A 16,640-nucleotide genomic window follows, 5' to 3' on the forward strand; every position below is an offset into this window, starting at 1 on the left:
GGCAGAGCTACCATTGCAATGAACGCGGCAAGGGCAGAACTTACTCAAAGCGAAAATGAGCTTTACTTCACACAGAGGGTGGTGGGCTTTTGGAACGCATTGCCAGCAGAGGCGGTAGAGGCAGGCAAGGTAGATTCATTTAAGATGCGTCTGGATAAATGCATGAGTGGGTGGGGAGTAGAGGAATACAAATACTTAGGAATTGACCAACAGGTTTAGACAGTACATTTGGATTGGCTCAGGCTTGAAGGGCCTGTTCCTGGGCTGTAAATTTTCTTTGTTCTTTGTTCTATATGATGTATATCTGATATTGTTGGCTGTTCTAAAAGTTTCTTTGTAATTATTATTCACCTTCTAATGTAGTAATGGAGTTACATCCTTTTTTGTCATAATTTTTTTATTTAATAGGCCAGCAGGAGGTCATTCAGCAATTTTTCTGCCTTTCTTTTCTCAAGCAGCCTTAACATTTCATTTTCATATCCTTGATTCAGCTCCATTTCCAGCATCTTTGTAGGCAGTTTGTTCCATGTTATTGTCACTGGAATGAAGTTTTCCTCCATACATTCTCTCCTGCGCGCCTTTATTGGAAAAAAACCTACCCAGGTAAGTTTGTGCTACACCAGCTTCCGGGTCCGCTCCGCACTTTTTTTGAAAAAAAAATTAAATTTAAACCGTGAAACAAACGTAACCGCGTCTACAAACAGACAGTGCCAAACAGCCCTTACCTGCTTCGCAGAGAGAGTGAGGATTGTTCACTCGTTTGTGGGTGTTGGGATGATTGCTTCTGCGGTTAAGTATTTGGTTTGCGTGTGTTGTTTTTTCTGTCGACGCTAGTTTGAAGTTCCCCATTGACTGTTCGCTCTTCAGTGACATCTAGGCATGGCACTTTGTTGCTGTTCTCCTCCTCTTCAAACCAGGAGCCCCCCTCAGGCCACAGTCTCACCACTTGGAACACCAATATACGGACGAGTCAAAGACCTCCACTGAAGACTAAACACCAAGTCGAAGACTCACGCCACTCCAGTTACTCCATCCAAGAATTCCTGAACACCAAAGGCAACAAGATAAAACAGGATGCAATAATACTGTCCTTTGACATACAGCCCTGTTCACATCCATTAACATCAACGTGACCAAAGAAAACTGAAGACACTACTTGAAGAACCAAAGGCACAAACACCAAACAGCACCAACGTCATCAGCAAAGATAACACTGTCAAGCTCATGGAGCTGTGCCTTACCTCCCACTTCCTATTCAGTAACAAGACTAACAAAAAATCAACGGAGCACCCATGAAACCACCAATATCAGGATTCCTAACAGAAGCAATAATGCAGAGATAATGGAACAACTTAGAGGAAACCTACAACACCATCAACAATCTCCTTACTGGCATAAAATTCACAAAAGAGGAGAACAAGAACAAAGTGCTGTTGTTCTAGATGTCACAGTACAGCGAACAGTCAATGATAAATTCAAAACAGCGTCTCCAGGAAACAACACATGCGAACCAAGTACTTAAGCTGCAGAAGCAATCATCCCAACACATGCAAACAAATCTGCATCAGGATGCTATTTCAACGAGCTACTTCACACTGCAGCGCCCAGCAACGGCGAAGATCAATGAACAACTGTACAGCGCATTTAAGAAGAACGGATAGCCCACAGACCCGAATACCTGATGAAGGGCTTATGCCCGAAACGTCGAATTTCCTGTTCCTTGGATGCTGCCTGAGCAGCTGCGTTTTTCCAGCAACACATTTTCAGCTCTGATCGCCAGCATCTGCAGACATCACTTTCTCCTCGACAATTTTAACTGTGTCCAGTGTGAGGAAATAATTTGTTGTTGGTGGGAAACATTGCTATCTGAACTCGCTATCACTCTCCTGATAGATTGAAACACAAAGCTAGGTGTCTCTGGATTATGTAATAAACTTATCGGAAAGATGTTATTCACACCGCACTGTCACCAACTGAAAGAAGCAGCTGCCCAGAGATAGACGGCTGTGTTTAAATCCAGCGATGAACTGGGGGAGCTGAGCATTTACCCAAACACTGGGCACACCACCTCCCTGACACAGTGCTTACAAATTAAACTGACAGCAAAGCTTCACGTATTATTGAAAGTTCCCGGAAAGAAGACTGGGCTTAACAGATATCCGGAGTGAACACAATCCTTTCTTGATTGGAAATCTCAGGAACTGATTTTAATGAGCCTGACGTGATTTGAACACGCAACCTTCTGATCTGGAGTCAGACGCGCTACCGTTGCGCCACAAGCTCACAGGGAGCCTAGGGCCTCTATTCATGCTTAAGGGAAGTCATCGCACTACAATGATTTTACGTTATGAGTAACAATGGAGATCAACAGTTCATGTCTGTTCTGTCTCTCCACCTCTCCTTCTGTTTCTCAAAATAATTTCCAACCCTACCTCAATAAAAAGCTGAAAGAACTGCGGACGCTGTATATCAGAAACAAAAAACAAACAGTAGTTGCCGGTCACCCTTCCATAGAACTGATGGTGATTGGGAAAACGTTGGTTTATATGCAGGAGATATTGTGGGAGGAAGGCGGATGCAGTAAATGGTAGATCAGGACAGAGCCCAAAGCGAGGGAAGAACTGTTGGACAGGAAAGGGAGTTGATAACGATCTGCGTGGGAGGGTGAATAACTGTTAATAGAGACTGTTCGTGGCTAAGAATAGGTAGTGTGTAATGACAGACTATGTGACAACAGGGCTTGGTTTGTGTGGTGGAGACGAGGATACAATGGATTTCAGGCCCTTGAATTATTGAATTCGATATTGGGACCGGAGGGATGTATGGTCCCCAAGTAGAATATTCGGTGCTCTTCGTTCAGCTGGTGCTGAGCTTCGCTGGGACAATACAGCAAACCTGAGACAGAGATGTTGGTCAGGGAACAGGGTGGGGTGTGTAATTGGCAGGCAACTGGAAGCTCAGGGTCTTTTTTGCAGGCAGAACGTAGATGTTCGGGGAACATTTTCCTGACATTGAAAGCACACATTGTCAAAGCCGAGGAAGAGCAGCAAATAAAGCGCTCCTGGATGGGTTTGAACGACCAACCTTCCGGTTAACAGCCAGGAAAGTATTACAAGCATTTTCGACAAGTGATACAGGGAACTGGGAAGAAAAGTATTATAAACTGTGAACAACAAAGTTCTGGAGTACAACACTTACATTCAAACACCAAAAACATCCAGGTCCTGATTAATCAGATTGCATTGTGGTGCTTTTCTGCAAAAAATCCTGCGTGGGGAAACTGACAATATGTTGCCAAAATCTCTTCCCAAGTGTACGCCGTGCTTCTTTTCCAGGGGTGAGAAATTTCTATTGTGGGGAGACATTCCCAAGGTTGGGAATGTTCGCTTTGGAGCAAAGAAAGTTAACTGGAGATTTCCTGGGGCTGTTGGTAATGATGGGAGAAGAAGCGGTGGGAATGGGCAGATTAATGATCAGAAGAACCAATAGCCACTGACCAGAGTCAGTTACCAGAGGACAGAATTGAAGTTCTTGAATGAAAAGCAGCACTTGTGCCTAATAAACACAGAGAATACTGCAGAAAGCCAACAGGTCGAGCAGCATCCGTGGAAAGGTAAACAGAGCTGACGTTTTGAGTCTGGTACGTTGTTTGTTCCGAACTCGAGTTTCCTGCATGGCAATAAATTCCCAGACATGAGAAAACGCGACTTTATTGAGACGGGTTTTGTGAAGTTTGAGCGATAATGCAACCAACAGGAAGTCATTTAAAATCGCCAGCGAAGAAAGCATAGTCAGCAGGTTACCACCCTGGGCGGGGGGAGGCGGGGATGGGGGAACCCCAAAGGATCTCTACTCCAGCTCTTTAAGTGTTCAGCCACAACTACACGTCCAAAGTTGTGGTCTGAAATTTCTCATGAAATTGCTCTAACAGGAAAGGTGAGTACTGGACTTGTCCTGTCTGCGCCATAGTCCCAACGTTTCCTGTTCCCCTGGATTTGATCAGGACAGAAGAGGCTGATGGGAGATCGAATTGAACTACACACATTATGAGGGACAGAGCGGGTGGGAAGGATCCATTTCCGTGCGTAGAGAGATTAATAATCTGGGCCGAAAATAAGGAGCCACATCAAGAAATTTGGGGTTCATTCAGCAAAGCTGATGTAGAACTGTTCACAGAAAATTGTGATGGAAGTCTCTCGAGTTATTTTGATGGGAAGTGTTCATGATGCTAATACAATCGAAAGGATGAAGGTACATTGGTAAATGTATTTGGTGACAGGTCTGTTCTTACCCTGTGAGCGAAACCTAGATCTGAAGGAATAAAAGGAACATTAACAATATCGATCTGAAATTGGATACGTGACGAGAAACAGAGCCATTATTAACTTTTGAACTGGAGAAGGTTTCTCGTGAAATTAGCTTGAGGCTTGAGGTATGCAAGGTCAAGATAACTGAGGTAAAAGACGGAAATGCTATCCTCATTAGCAGACAGTGAAAGGATTACGAGACATAAATTAAGCATTTTCGACAAGTGATACAGGGGACTGGGGAGAAAAGTATTATAAACTGTGAACAACAACTTCTGGAGCACAACACTTACATTCAAACACCGAAAACATCCAGATCCTGATTAATCAGATTGCATTGTGGTGCTTTTCTGCAAAACATCCACTTGCAATATCCGACAAAAGAGTGACAAAACCCATCCCTGTCAGCCCAGGATAGAAAATCCGAAGGGATGAAGGTTTGCTTATTTTCTGAAGATTCACAAAACTAAGACTGGGTTTTGGTGATTGTTTCCTTTTCACTCCCAGGAGCCGCAGTGGTTGGGGCGGTGAGTTGGGGAAAGTAAAATGTGCTGAAAGTGTGTTACTGGTTAAAGCACAGCAGGTTAGGCAGCATCCAAGGAATAGGAAATTCGACGTTTCGGGCATATGCCCTTTCCTGATGAAGGGCATATGCCTGAAACGTCGAATTTCCTATTCCTTGGATGCAGCCTAACCTGCTGTGCTTTAACCAGCAACACATTTTCAGCTGTGATCTCCAGCATCTGCAGACCTCATTTTTTACCCGAAAGTAAAATGTGCCCGTCAGCAGCGTGTGGGGCTATCTCAGCTTCCGCTGTGACTTGACTCCGATGTTCTGAGGGACATTTATTGACGCGAGACAGTGAAAAGATTCTCATTCCCGCAGATCGGGAATTCAAACCGTATGCCGGCTTCAGGACAATGAGAAAGATTAATTGGGGTGTGTGAAGAAGCTGTGAGCTGCATTTCAAACAGGTAGGTGGAGACAGATGCGTCATTCATTGCGCCTCGGCCCTGTGCATATCCAACGCCACCATGCTGCAGAGTTCTGACGTTAACACGGACATGCGCAGCAATGGGAACATTCACAAGGTCAACAACCAAAGATAATCACCGTGACTGCTTCCCTTCCACAGTCCCAACTTTGTGAAGCAGTATCTTTCACTGGCAAAGGAAACACCCTTGTCCTCAGGTGCTTCATTTCGATCACGATTTCATGTCCCTCACTGTTCTAGTCTCATTTGCAGACACTTGGCTCATAGCCTCAAAAGAAGCTCTGCGGGTATCTGCTTGTTTCCTCCCGAACAGGCAGTGGGTTGCAGATTCCCACCAGTCCCAATGTGAGTGAAATATTTTTCCCCCTCCACTGACTTGAATCTTAAAGAAGAAGCCGGGGAGCAAGCTCCCTTTCTTTTCGACGACATTTGTCATTTTGTAGTCGGCAGGGGTCACACCTGCGTGGGGAAACCGCAATGGGTTTCAAGTCCATCGCATTAACCACTCAGCCCACGAATACAGAACTACACTGACAGCTTTCACTTCCAGATCTGTCTGCCTGCGGAGCTGAGAAAGTGTGAATCATCGCAGAGTTTGTTTGAATCCATTCACTTCAGTGATTCGAAAGGATTAAATATCTGCACACTGCGAGTCTAGGTGTTTCATCGCAAAAGATGAAATGAACTTTCAGTTAAAAACAAATCTAGAAATTTCAGGAGGAACGGAGAAGGTCAGGCAACATCTATGGAAAGAGAATCAGACTCAGCATTTCAGAATTCCGTTTTCTCCGACAGGTGCAGTCAAACCTGCCGAGTTTCTCTTTTTTGTCTCGGGTTCTCAGCATCCGCAGTCCCTTACGTTGGACAATAACACAACACAGAAACCCCTTTGTGGACGAGGTTGCCGCTTGGATAACATTCGCCTGAGCCCAATAAAGTGCACAGAGCCGCGAAGAGCAGCGTACTAAGCGCCCGTGGAGTGGATTCGAACCACCAACCTTTTGGTTAAGGTACAAACGCGCTGGCCACTTGCGCTACAGAGACAGGCAATTGCGGCATCCCTTAGGGGAGGCTATTAGTGAATTCATAATTCAGCCTGCTCCGCCTAGAATTACAATTGTCCCCGTCTATCACTTTTACTTTTCCTTAATAATGCCTGGGACATTCATTGTGGAGACACCGGGGACAGTCTGATCCCACCCTCTGCAGAAAGAGAGGGGGGAGAAACAGAACAGACATGAACTGTTGATCTCCATTGTTACTCATAACGTAAAATCCTTGTAGTGCGATCACTTCCCTTAAGCATGAAAAGAGGAGATAAGTGACCCGTGAGCTTATGGCGCAACTGTAGCACGTCTGACTCTAAGTCAGTCGGTTGCGTAATCAAATCGCGTCCGGCTCACTGAAAGTCTGCTTCTTACATTTCAAATCAAGGAAGGATTACGTTCACTCCCGATATCTGTTGAGCCAAATCTTCGTTGCGGAAACTTTCGATCACACGTGAAGCTTTGCTGTCAGCTTGATTTGTGAACGCTGTGTCAGGGAGGTGGTGTGCTCAGTGTTTGGGTAAATGCTCAGCTACCCCCAAAGTGAGAATGAAAACACAAGCTGTCCATCCAGCGATTTAAACACACAGCCGCTTCGTTCAGTTGGTGACAGCGCGGTGTGAATAACATTATACCGATATTTTTACAACATAATCTAGAGATTACCAGTTGTGTGTTTCAATCTATCAGGAGGTCCCAGCTCATCCTGTCATAGCAGAGTGACAGCGAGTTCAGATAGAAATGTTTACCACCAACAACAAATCCTTTCCTCTCACTGGACACTGTTAAAATTATCTTTATTCAACAGAAGGAGCGGAAACTACAGTCTGACGGCCCCTCTCCACATTAACGGTGAGCCTGAATTTTATACACAGTGTCAGTAAAATCCAGTGGCCGACACTGATTTGGTTTAATAGGTTTTTTTTGCCAAGCATAATTCACCGAGAGGATGCTGCTGTGTGAGACAGCGTGGGGAATTACTGCAGGGCCTCCTGCACATGGAACACACCGAAACTGATGTGTTTCACCTTCACCAGTTTATTCCTACTCTCGGAGAAGAGAGGTTTGATGACTCGGATCATAGCAGGCCGACAAAGAACATGAGAAGAGCACTCAGACCTTCACAAGCCTGTCACCACAGCTGGGTCATCGTGGCCCGTGGATCAGTATGGGACAGTAATCTGCATCTACTGACTTGAAGCACAGCAAATTGGAGTGCTGGTGGGACTATCACACAGGAGAAAACGGCTTCGACCTATCAACTGGAGTGGCTCCCAATGCGCAACTCCGCTCACCTCAACTGAATAACTGTAAACACATTACTCAGTGATTCAAATGAATACTCGGTTTTGAATCTGCATTGTGGCCTGTACCTTCGAGGATGATGACAAAACACCTTCATTGCTGTGATGGAGTATCCTGTTGGGCAGAATATATCCGTTGTCAAATTTTCCACGTTCTCTTGGTCTAACTCCGATTTCACTCAGAATCACGAAATGTGTGACAGTGCAGACTGAGGCCATGCAGCCCACCTTAGCTCTGCTGGTTCAACACAATATGTAAATACGTGTCTCATTCTGTCGCCTTCTCCCTGTAAATCTGCACATTGTTACATTGAACATGCCCACCGAATTCCCTTTTGTGCCCATTGAATCTGCCTCTTTGTCACTGTCAGACAGCGACTTACTGACCCCACTCCCTGTGCATAAACAGTCTTCCTAATGTCACTTTCACTTATTTTCCTGATGACTTTAAATCTCTGCCAAATCGTTCTCGATCTTTTCAGGCCTGGGAGCATTTTCACTGTATTATTTCCTCTGTCTAAAACCCTCATGATGTGGAAAACCTCAATCAGACCAGCTTTCAGCCCTCTGTTCTCCAAAGAGAGCTGCCCCAAACTTTCCAATCTCCCTTCATTGCTGACATTCCTCAGGACGGCACCATTCACTTCAACCTGTTCAGTGCTGTCTGCAATCACTTCACTTCCCCGCTTCCTGAAGTATCACCCTCAGAATTGAGCGTAATACAGGTGGAGGATTCATTCAGACTCGGATTGCGTGGGCGAAAAATCTGGATTACTTGTTTTCACTTTGAGCAAGTGTTTCCCTTCGCCGTCTTCACCGCAATGGCAGCTTTTGCGCCGTCCCTAATTCAGGCAGTCCGATCTTATTTAACAAAGCGGCTTTTTGAGAAAATTGATCAGGTATTTTTGCTCTGGTCAATTTAAGAAATGATGGTTCGCCTGGGATTGGAATCCGGGAACTCTCACACGTCTGCATTCGCGAGAAGACCCAAAGCTAGAATCATATGCCAGACTAACGAGCCACCAGCCATGGGTGCAGCCACCTCCTGAAGCAGCTGAGACTTGCTCAGTACGAAATACATTGTACATTGCTCCCAGAATTGCAAGCAGGGAAGAGTTTCAAGAACACCTGCTTCTCAATCTGTCTCCCCTGCTCCCAGGTCGTTGCTGTTTGTCCCATCTCCAGGCGCCGGGCTCTCTCCACTGGTGGATAATTGAACCGTTTTATTTCTCCTTGCAAGCTGTCCTGGTGGAAGAAGGAGCCCACACGCTCTTCTGCTCTCTCTCTCTCATTAGTTGTTGAGGCAGGATAAGTCAGTTACAGAAATGCGTAGGAAATTGGCAACTTTGAGCTTGTTCCAAAGGTCCTGTTAAACGGAGAGACTGAAAGATGCTGTGTTGTCGGGACCGAGAGAAATGGAAACCCTTCCCTCAGGTAAATTGGTATGAGTGCATTTTTGTGCAGCCTGCTTGGTGTTCAGAATTTGTCTTGACACAGCAATCCTACAGAGAGTCTTTTATTACACGGGCGTCGGTTTCTTTACCGCAGGAAATGGACAAAAACAGCAAGTCATGTATTTCAACTTCACCGGTTCATTGCCATCTGAGAGAAGAGGTTTAACACTTGAGATCAGAACACACCGACAGAAAACTGGACAACACGACTCAGAGCTCCACAAGCGTGCCAGAATAACTGTGTAAATTTGACTTGTGTATCGATGTGACACATTGAGCTCAGATACACGAAGTTTTTGGGAAGCAGATGACAAGGTAAAGGAGAGAGCAGAGTGTCGTTATAGGGGAAAGCTGCTGAAGACGACATTGAGTAAAGAAGTGAAAATGGTTCCCTTCTGGGTTGTGATCCTAACATGCACCCGCTGTGCCATTCTCCTGCATTGCACGGCAGCTTTCCCGAGTACTCAGTGAAAAGTATTCAGCTTTTTCAGTTGGCGTGTGTCTTGCACGTTCGAGAATGAAATCAAAAGATCTTCACTGCTGTAGTGTCATGTGCTGTTGTGCAGACATATCACCGATGTGCAAATATAAACTCAAGGAGTAATGCACACTGGAGACTCAGAGCCAGTTGAAACTTGCTCAGTGTGAAGTACATTCCACATTGCTCCAAGAATTGCAAGCAGCAAAGCGTTTCCAGAACATCTACTTGTCATTCTGTAACCGGGCCGCTGATGTTTGTCTCATCCCCAGGAACTGGACTCTCTGTACTGGCGGATAATTAAAACATTTTGTTTCTACTTGCACGTTGTTCTGGGGTGAGGGAAGAGTCCATTCGCTCTTCTGCTGTCTCTCTCAATCACTTGAGGTGAAAGAAATCACTTACACTAATGCGTGGGAAGTGAGTAACTTTGAATATGAATTTCCTCCAAAGGTCTATTATCGGAGAGATAGAAAGATGCTGTGCTGGCGAGACAGAGAGAAATGGACACCAAGCACTCTTCCTCAAGTAAATTCATATGCGTACATTGTTGTACAGCCTGCTTGATGTTCAGAATTCGTCTTCATGCAGCAAAATGCAGAAAGTCTATTGCAAAGTGGGCAACGCTTTCTTTGCTGCAATCGCGCAGCAGTTAACATCTGAGACTCAAGTGTCCCATGAAGAGAATCCGAGTGAAACCTTCACTCACTCGGAGTCCCCCGGCTCTGAGCTGAGGGACTGCAGGCAGTCCAACACGGAAGGGACGGTTAAAAATGAACCAGTTTTGCTCCCTCAGCCTCTCTGTCACAGAGTCAGGCAGTGGGATGGCATAAACACGTTGCACCATTCTCGCGCAGACAGAAGCCATTCAGCCCATCGAGTCCACGGCGACTCTCTGCCACTTGCCTCTCTCTGAGGTGATTCACAATCAGTAATATCTGTCCTCATAGGAAGGAACTGTATCTGAGTGGTGATACGGTTTCTAACATACTGATCGTCTTGTCATTCACGTCTGACCTGGCGTGGCGATTAATGCAGGGATGGATGGAAGTACAAGGCATGCGTTTCAACTTTATCAGTTCATTGGCATTGAGAAGAAGTGGTTTTGCGAATCAGTTCATAGGAAACCGACGAAGAACAGGAGAAGACCACTCAGACCTCCAAAAAGCATGTTACTTGAACCGTGTGAGTTCCCGAGAGTATCGGTATGATACAGGGTATTCAGACACTCAGGCAGTAGGTGCAAAGGCAAGATATAGAATATAGCACAGCCCCAGTTCAAAAGGAAGCCGCTCAAGGAGACATTGCACTACAGCGGAGGATGACTTCAATCCATCGACCTCGGGGCTATGAGCCCAGCACACAACCACTACGCCACTCTGCTCCTACATACCAAGAGTTTTCCACAGGTCCCTTCGAGACTGATGTCAAAGATCTCCACTGCTGTCGTATCATATGCTGTTGCGCAGATGTATGGAAGCTGTGTAAATATAAACTTTTTCCTAACTTCCCACATTCTGTTGGTCGAATTGTGATTCCATTCTGAATCACAGCATGTGTCAAAGCACAGACGGAGGCCATGCGGCCCACCTTCGCTCTGCTGGTTCGACACAGTAAGTAAACGTGGGTCTCTACTTGTATCATTCTCTTTCCTTCTCCATGTAATTTTGCACAGTGTTACTTTAAACATGACCACCGAATTCCCGTTTGCGTCTATTCAATCTGTCTCTTTGTCAGTATCAGTTAGGGATTTACTGAACGCAACCACTCCCTGTACGAAAGCGTTCTTCCCAATGTCACTTTAGTTCTTTTCCTCATGACTTTAAAACTCTGCCGAATTGTTGCCGATCCTTTCAGGCGTGGGAGAATTTTGACTACATCACTTTCTCTGTCTAAACTTTGCATGACTTGGAAAGCTTCAACCAGGCCAGATTTCAAACTTCTCTCTCCGAGAGAGCTGTCCCAAATTTCCAATCTTGCTCAGTGCTGACATTCCTTAAACACGGCACCACTGACGTCAACGCAATATTCCATCATTTCACTTCCTTGCCTTCTCCCCAATTTGTACTCCAAGCGGTAAAAACAATGACTGCAGATGTTGGAAACCAGATTCTGGATTAGTGGTGCTGGAAAAGCACAGCAGTTCAGGCAGCATCCGAGGAGTAGTAAAATCGACGTTTCAGTCAAAAGCCCGCACTTTAGCGAAGGTACTTTTTGAGAAAGTTAACCGGGCACTCTGGCACAAATCAGGAAACGTGGGCTTGTCCGGGATTTCGCGCAAGTCTACGGAGTAGAAGACCCAAAGCGAGAATCATACCCCGAGACCAACGAACCACACTGAGAGCACACAAGCACCCCCGCTCCACCTCTTTAACCAGCTGAGTCTTGCTCAGTGTGAAATACATTTGACATTGCTCTGAGAATTGCAAGCGGCAAAGAGTTTCCCGAACAGCTGCTTCTCATTCTGTCTCCCTACTGCTGTTTGTCCCGGACCCAGAAACCGGGCTCCCTCCACTGGCAGAAAATTAAACCATTTTGTTTCGCAACTTTTCTCTGACACCAGAGTGAACCTTGATAAGCATTGCCCTCCGCAACATAGGGTACAGAGAACAACAGAAGACCACTCAGACCTCCACCAGTGTGTCATCTCAATTGTGCACATTGGGCCAGTGTACCAATGTGAAATATTTATGTCAAAGTTTTTTGGGAAAGAAAAGAAAAGGCGAGGTGCTGAACAGTGCGCCGTTCTACGGAAAAGCTGCTAAAGACGACACTGAGTGAATAGGAGAGATGGTTTCCCTTTGGGGTGATGCTCCCATCATGCACCCGCAGACAGATCGCCGTCCTGCAAGTATAAACTCTGTCTAAGTTGCGCCATTCTGTTTTCTTCGAACTGTGATTTCGCGCCAAAGTACAAAAAGTCAACACTCACAATGTTCAAACTTTACAAAGTTCTCAGAGATATATTTAGCGAACACCTGGAAGAAATTGTCCCAAAAGTACCTGGGGAATTTCGGTTGAGGTCTCTTGAACTTTAAGTGGAATGAAGGGACACAAGAAAAATTAAATTAAAACTGTAAAACACACGTAACCGCGTCTACAAACAGACACTGCCAAACAGCCCTGACCTGCTCCGCCGAGAGAGTGAGGATTGCTCACTCGTTTGCAGCTGCAGAAGCAGTCATCGCAACGCATGCAAGCAAATATGCATCAGGATGCAATTTCAACGAGCTATTTGACACTGCAGCACCCAGGAATGACGAAGATCAATAAACAACTGTGCAGGGCGTTTAAGAAGAGTAGAGAGCCCGCTGACCTGCTGAAAACTGCTTCCTTGACTTGAAATCGAACCCGGGCCGCGGCGGTGAAAGCGCCAAATCCTAACCACTAGACCACCAGGGAGACATAAACAGCTCCTGGTAGCTCTGCTAAAAATTGCCTCGCTGCCCGGAATCGAACCTGGGCTGCGGCAGAAAGAAGACTTTCACCGGTACATCTATCAATGTAATTCTTTGTATCCCTTGCTCCCGATGCGATCTCTATAACATTGGGGAGAGTGGAGAGTCATGTCACATCTCCGGACTCGCCTGCGCGCCTTTATTGGAAAAAGCGCGGAGTCGGACCCGGAAGCTGGTGTAGCGCAAGCTAACCTGGGTAGGTTTTTTTTCCGATAAAGGGGCGCAGGAGAGGTGTTATACCACGCCACCTTTTTGCCTCCCTTTTAAGAATCCTTTCAATATGTTTTTTCGGACAATGGTGGCGGTGACCAAAAGCAATCATTTCACTCCTCTTCAATGCCCCAAATCTCCTCCTATGAACCACTTTGACCTGTTGTCTGTGTGTATTTGGTTTTCAAAATGTAATTTGGCCATTGAAGTGAACAGGGTGAGTCATTATTGATCGCTAGCTTTGTTTGCACTAACAGTATTTATCCACTAATTTGCTGTTTTGTTTTGTTCCACCAAAGCTGGAAACAATGATCTGTTTATTTTGCACTCAGGTGTGAAAAATCACCCCAAGAATCGTCATATTATTATAGCTGATTGAAGCTATAACAGGAGGAATTGTGTGGCAGTTTCAGACTAAAATCTTGGCTGGAAAGAATGTAGATTGATGATGAAAGTCAAAAAGCAGAATCTCTGGCCACAACCTACATTCTGGCTTGATTAAGTGGTGGCTCTTCAAAAGCACTTCCAAGCCATCACCTCAACCACCAAGAGCAGGTAAGTGTGAACACAGCATTCCAACTGTGAAATATATCGCATTGCTTCTTTGTTTTTGATCAAAAACCTGGAACTCGCTCCTGAACATTATTGCAGACCAAATTATAATGTGAAGCAATTTTAAGTGGCAGCTCAGCACAACATTTTCAAGGACAATTTGGGAAGGGTTTTTGGCAGACCCAATGATATTCACGTCTCATGAAATAATAAGCAAAGAGGCATGGATAGAGGATTGGCTAACCAATGATACAATTGGGATAAGTGGCATGTTCAGGATAGCAAATTGTAATCAGTAGTTTGCCACAGGGATCAGTGCTGGGCCAAAATTATTTACAATATGTATTATTTACAATTATTTACTTGGATAAGTGAATTGAATGCACTATTGCCAAGATTGCAGAAAAGATGGTTGATAGGAAGGCAGGTGGTGAGAAGACATGAAATATCTGCAGAGGTATATAGACAGGTTAAGCAAATGGCAAATGGAATAGAATTTAGGGAAAAGAGGTTGTGCACTTTGCCAGGAGGAACAGTGCTGAATGTTAAATGAGAAAGCTGTTGAATTGAGGGATTTGGAAGCCCATACCCATGCATCTCTTCATCCAAGTTCAGTGAGTAATAGGGAAGGCAAATGGGAGGCTGACCTTTAAATAGAGTATAAAAGTCGGGAGGTTATAGTGAACCTCTATCAGGCAACAGTCAGGCCAAAACTGAACACTGGGTGGGTCCCTTTACCCAAGGAAAGATATACTGACTTTGGTGGCAGTCCAGAGAAGTTTGACCAGGATGAAAAGAATATCATATGAAGAGAAGTGAATTGGTTGGGCCTATACTTATTAGAAGTGAGAAGATTTAGAGGTAACCTTATTTTCCATAAGCGATTCTGAGGAGACTTGACAGCTTGATGTGGAAAAGTTTACCTTTGTGGGTGAGTCTAGCACCAGAGGGAATAACCTGCAAATGAGAGATTGCATGTTGAAGACAGATAGGAATTTTTACTGGGGACAGTAAATCTGTGGACCATGATACTACAGGGGGTTGTTGAGCTTGGGTCGTTAAGTACATCCAAGGCTGTCAGTTTTTGTTTAACTAGTGAGGGAATTGAGGATTATGTGGAAATAGCAAGAAAGTGGAGTTGATGTTTATAAAGCTAACGTGATCTGAATAAATGGCAGAATTGATTCAATGAGCTGAATTGAATAGTTAATAATAAAGGGGCCAGTACATCCTTCCTGAGATATGGGGCCCAAAATTGCGTTCAATACTCCAAAATGCGGCTTGACCGGAGCCTTACAGAGCCTCAAGAAGTACATCCTTGCCTTTATATTCAAGTCTGATCAAAATAAATGCCATCATTGCATTTGCCTCCCCAACTAGTGATTCAACCTTCAAGTTTACCTTGAGAGAATCCTGAATAGAACTCCATCGTCTCTTTGCACATCTGATTTCTGAATTTTCTCCCCATAATCCTTCTGTTCCAGAGTAGCAGCAGAGATTTTCTGACAAACCGATTTTATTCAGGATACCAAGGTAGCTCTGGAATTTCCAATATCTCAGAAGGAATAGTTATTCCTGGACAATGCAGAGAGGAATATGGTGTGGTCCTGTAAACTCCAGAACTTTCCAAACTACCTGAGTCAGCAATAACTCTTTCTGGACCAAGAAACAAAAGGGCCACTGAGAAACTGCAAAATCATAAGCCCTCAGAAGCAGAAATTAGGCAATTCAGCCCATTGAGTCTGCTCCACCATATAATCATTCTTAAGTATCAAGGGTTACGGGGAGAATGGGATGAGAAAGTTATCAGCCAGGATTGAATGATGGAGCAGATTCAATGGGCTGAATGGCCTAATTTCTGCTAGTTAACTATCCCTGAGAAGAAGGATGTATAACAACAAGCTGTTTCCTGGGACAGATGAGATAAGTTTTTAATAAACTCGTGACAAAAGGACAAGTTAGTCTGTCTGTGGAAGGATGGCTTTGACACCAAGAGGTTAATTGCAGGACAGGCTGTTTTCAAACAGACAGCTAAACCTCAAGGCTAAGAAGGTATGCTACACACTGGAGGTCTCTAGCAATGTGGGAGGTGGTGTTAGAATCTAAAGAAACATCACACCACAGATTTCAAAGTGTGGAATCTCCTCCAGAATTTAAACCCAGAAAGATGCAGCAGCAGTACTTGGAAAAACAACACTGCAGTGAATCCCTGAACACTTCCAGAGACAGATATTCGGTGGAAAGTCAGTTAAATTCTGCCATCAATTGGGTGATCCCCAAGTTGGGAGTGAGGTTGAACTTGGTGACTTGAGGGGGGTGGGGGGGTATCTTGGTTGCTACATACAATAAAGTGTAAATCATTGTTTCAGCAGTTGATTCTCTGCGCAGTTTTCTGAGTCAGGAGCCAAATTAAGGCAATTCACCCCCAGCCACAGTGAGGCTAGGATTAATATTGACTCCATTGCATTCAGCAGGACATCACAGCAGCATTCAAGATCTCAAACAGAAACACCGAGGAACATGTTGCCCTACATTAGGTAAAATTAGCCTGAAAAGTGGTGTAACCTGTTCTAGTGATAAAAATAAATCCCCAACACTTTAAAATCAATTATCAGCAATTTTTTTATCCAATCGTTACAGTTAAAAAATAAACACAACTAATAACAAACTGGTTATAGGCCAAGAGCAGACAGGTGGCATTAGTTTAGTTGGGGATCATGGACTGGTTGTCTGAAGGGTATGTTTCTGGCCTACATGACTCCATAGCACTGAATGAATGGAGATTCATCCCAAAGATGATAAAAATTTTCGAGCACCACTTTACGCAAATATGTGG

The 16,640-nt window shown here is 44.7% G+C and overlaps 1 non-coding gene across 1 annotated transcript; it reads right to left on the bottom strand.

Moving 5' to 3' along the window:
* Positions 1–2,211: 2,211 nt before the first annotated feature.
* On the bottom strand, positions 2,212–2,283 carry trnaw-cca (transfer RNA tryptophan (anticodon CCA)). Its single transcript has one exon. It is a non-coding gene; the product is annotated as a tRNA-Trp (tRNA).
* Between the last annotated feature and the right edge of the window lie 14,357 nt (positions 2,284–16,640).

This window comes from Hemiscyllium ocellatum, unplaced genomic scaffold (assembly GCF_020745735.1).
Source record: "Hemiscyllium ocellatum isolate sHemOce1 unplaced genomic scaffold, sHemOce1.pat.X.cur. scaffold_268_pat_ctg1, whole genome shotgun sequence".
In the NCBI taxonomy this organism is placed as follows: Eukaryota; Metazoa; Chordata; class Chondrichthyes; order Orectolobiformes; family Hemiscylliidae; genus Hemiscyllium; species Hemiscyllium ocellatum.